General features: G+C 20.6%; 1 long non-coding RNA gene across 1 annotated transcript in view; it reads left to right on the plus strand.

The window, feature by feature from the left end:
* The window catches only part of LOC116185874, a 25728-nt gene extending 21998 nt beyond the window's left edge, over positions 1–3730 (plus strand). Inside the window, exon 2 of the long non-coding RNA XR_004150773.1 lies at positions 3172–3730. This is a non-coding gene — a long non-coding RNA (uncharacterized LOC116185874). The remainder of the gene's footprint in view (positions 1–3171) is intronic.
* Positions 3731–4096: the final 366 nt, after the last annotated feature.

Here is a 4096-nt window from a genome sequence, read left to right on the forward strand (position 1 = left end):
AGTCCATTATCTTTGAACTAATATATATAATATATTTAAAAATAAGTTCTATTAAAATAAATTAGATATAAATTAGATAAAAAACAAACGATTTACAATATTTAATTGTTTATTGATATTTAATTGTTTTTTATTAATCTGTTTTATAATTATTATAAAATTGACATATATGTAATATATATAAGATTTCTCTTATATCTAATAATATAATAATTAAATTAATAAATAATTATAAATTAATTAATAATAAATATATATTAATTATAAATAATTAAATTAATAAAATAAAATAATAAAATAATAATCAAGAAATTATTTGTTTTATTGTTAAGAACAAATAATCATTTTTTGGTATTGCCAATCAATAAGTCCAAAAAAATCTTTAAAAATTTATCAGAAATTGAATAACGATTTCGATTCAATAACTGTTAATTATTATATAAAAAAAAAATTTTTTTAAATATAAAAATGGAAATCTATAAGTTCCTCAATTACTATTAATTTTCATTTTTCTTTTTATTTTTTGCTTTTTGGATATTATAATTTAAATATACAAATGCTAAGTTATGATTATGATTGAAGATAATTTTTTGAATAAAGTTCGTAAAATGGCAAAAAATAATGGATATGTATATTTTTCAGCTACAATATTTTAAATTTAGAAGTGAAACAACTTTTAAAGTTTGTGACTCTTTTTTATCAGATTTATAAATTTATTTTATTATTAATTTTTTTAGATTTCTACTAGCAACTTGAACTCACATATACGTCATGTATATTTCAATATTTTATTTATTTTATTATTTTATTATTAGATTGAAAATAAAGTTTTTAACTTGGCATGTATTCTATTTTTTTTCTTCATAAAAAATATTTTTAAAAACTATATAAATTATTTTAATAAGTATTATAATAAATATTATTTATTTTAATAACTATTATATTTTTAATTTCATATATTTTATTATGTTATTTATATTTTTACTAAAAAAAAAATTGTTTAATAATGATAATAATATTTGAAAAATAAGAAATATTAAAAATTATAAAGAATTATTAAGAATAAAAATTAATAATAATATAGAAAAAAAAACATGAAACAACAACAAATGACAACATGAACAAAAAATGAAAAAAAAAAACATAAATAACATATATTATATGTTAAATTTGAATTCCTTTTTCAAAATATTAATTTATAATACAATTACAAAATTAATAATAAGAAAATTAATTGATCATAATTAATTAATTAACACTAGTATTATCAAATTTATTAAATTTCTTATTTCAAATTTTTTATTTTCTTCTTTTTATATTTTATTAAAAATGCTTAAAAATGTTCAAAATTATTAAAATCAATTCTTGAATAAATCTTTTAATATTTTCAAAATCTACATACATAACCATAAATTATTTGCAATATCTAAAAATCCGGAAGAAATCTATATAATACTAGCGACATGGAGTTTACACTAGAAATTGTATTCGCTTATAAAGTAATCAAATTTGAACATTCAATAACAGATGTCGCATAGCCACGAACTATAGAATTATGAAAAGATGAAAATTTTACGCAAATGGTAAACGTGTAAAAGCGTTTCACAGTTATGATGCAAGAACTACGTGCACAGTGAACCAACGAGGATGTTCAACTGTATTGCAACGTGCACTCGCGTGCACGCGTTTCTGCAGAAGCGGAAGAAAAGGAGAAAGGTGAACGATTCGTGAGAAAACCTTGGAAGTGTTACGAGAGGAAAGAAAAACGGCGAGACGGCATTCGAATGCATTACACGAAACATAGTCGGGTCTGTTGATGTTTTTTCTGGGTGATTTCTTCGACTATTGTTAGCCTTGTTCGAAATAGCGATTAGTAATGTTATTTTTGTCATTAGATGTTGGACTGAATATAAATGCATTATTATATATAGAATGGTCTACGTGATCTTTCCTATTTGAAATTTTAACGTCATTATCTATTATAGTTACAGAAAACAAAAAGAAAAAGATAAATAATTTGAAGTATATTACAATTTATAAAGTTATTTGTAAATATCTTGTTGATTCATTAATTGATTGTAATCTCTGATTCAATAATATAAATTAATTAACTTTAAGTTTGAAGAAACTGATGTTATGTTATTGTTATTAATATAATGTTAAATATAAAATTTTGGATTATTAATTTTTTATTGAAAAAAATTAAAAATATATTAATATTACGTATTGTTAAAGATTTATATGAAAAAATGTTATTTTAAATAATGTTTTAAATGAATAGAAATTATCTATTTGGTTTAAGTAAAAATAATAGAGAAAATTGACAAATAGTTATAAATTTTAGTGGAAATAAGAAGAAATAAACTTTTTTATTAAAAGTTATTTTAATAAAAAAAATCATAATAATTGTAATAATTGTATTGTGTAATAAGTGATAAAATTTGGAATAGAAATTTTTTTTAAATGAAAAAAATTTTAAATTAAGAGGACCATGAATAAATTAAATTACTATCAGATAATATTTTTTTAATTTTTCTCTACATGAATTCGAATTCTATGTATCATTTCCTTTATATGTAGAGAATACATTTTTTTCACTGAGCTTTTCAATTAAATATATATTAATTTTAATAAACTATATAAGTTTGGAATTATTTCTTTTATAATTTTATTTTAACTTATTTTTAAATATTTTATCTGTAATAATTTTAAAACAATTATATTCATAATTTATGTAAATAATATATATGTAATATATATATGTAAATAATATATTCCAAATACAAATAAAATTTTTTATATTCTTAATACTTACATATAGTAATCTTTAATATATATTTTCTAATAAAGTATCAATATAACCTAAAAAAGATTCACAATAATTTTTTGTTTGTCTAAGTTTAAAATTTGGAAATATATTGAAAAATATTATTCGCTATAATCAAGAATTAATTTAACTTTTTTTCTGTAACTATTTATTTTTGTTTACTTTATTAACTTTTAAAATAAAATTATTAAACAATATTCATTTCTCTATTTTTCCATTAAAACCACTAAAAAATTATTATTATCTGTTTAATTATCTCTTTAAAAAAAAACAAAATAATAAACATAGACAATAAGAATAACTCGAATGAAGAGACAAAATAAGAAAACTTCTCTTTTTTTCAGTAACATGCCAACATCTATCGCAGTACGATAACGCGCGCATTTTCAAACGTAAAATCATGACTATAACGAGAGTCCATCGGTTCGAGAGGCTTGGAAACCCACTGGGTTACAGGGAGCTAACAAAAGGAAAGGAGCGGAATTTCCGGAGGCAAACTGAGTCTCTCTTCTAGATTCTCGAGCCGGTTTAAACGTGATTCTCCGCCAACTTTTTCCATCCCTCCGGTTTTCTCGTTACGATCCAACCGGCTTCCATTTCGCGACCACGCCACTGACCCTCTTTCCTGACGCTTTTTATCTCATGATCATATCGTAAGAAGTGAACCGTGTTAAAAAGAATTTCGTGAAGTGTGATTCTCGAAACAGGTATGGATGTTTTTCGGTTTTGTTGAAGTTTTTTTTTTCGATTATGAAGATAGGTAATTTGTGTGAAAGATTAAGATGTAAAGAAAGTGAAATTAGATCAAGTGTTATTTATACGTTTGGAAATGTTAAAATTAAATTACGAAAAAATTGAAATAATTATATAAATTTGTAACAGAAATATAAAAGATTTTAATAATCTAATATATATATATATTATAGTAAATAATTATAAATATTATTCGAAATTAAGATTAGGTTAGGTTGCATTAGCTTTGATTAAGATGTAAGAAAAAAGATTGGATGAAATTATATATTATATTATTTACATGTTTATAGATATAGATATAAGATAGCAAACAAGTGAAAGAATTTAATAATTTTATGCATGAATTACAATATTCAGAATGAAAGTTCAATTAAAATCAGATCAGAATTATATACAATTACTTTTGAAATTATTTTAATTCCTGATTGTAATATTTTAGAAGAAAAATATTGATTAGATCAATTTTTTAAATTAAACATTATCATGATACAAATTCCGATATTTACAAATATTCCA

The sequence above is a fragment of the Apis dorsata genome, unplaced genomic scaffold (assembly GCF_000469605.1).
Source record: "Apis dorsata unplaced genomic scaffold, Apis dorsata 1.3 scaffold_311, whole genome shotgun sequence".
In the NCBI taxonomy this organism is placed as follows: Eukaryota; Metazoa; Arthropoda; class Insecta; order Hymenoptera; family Apidae; genus Apis; species Apis dorsata.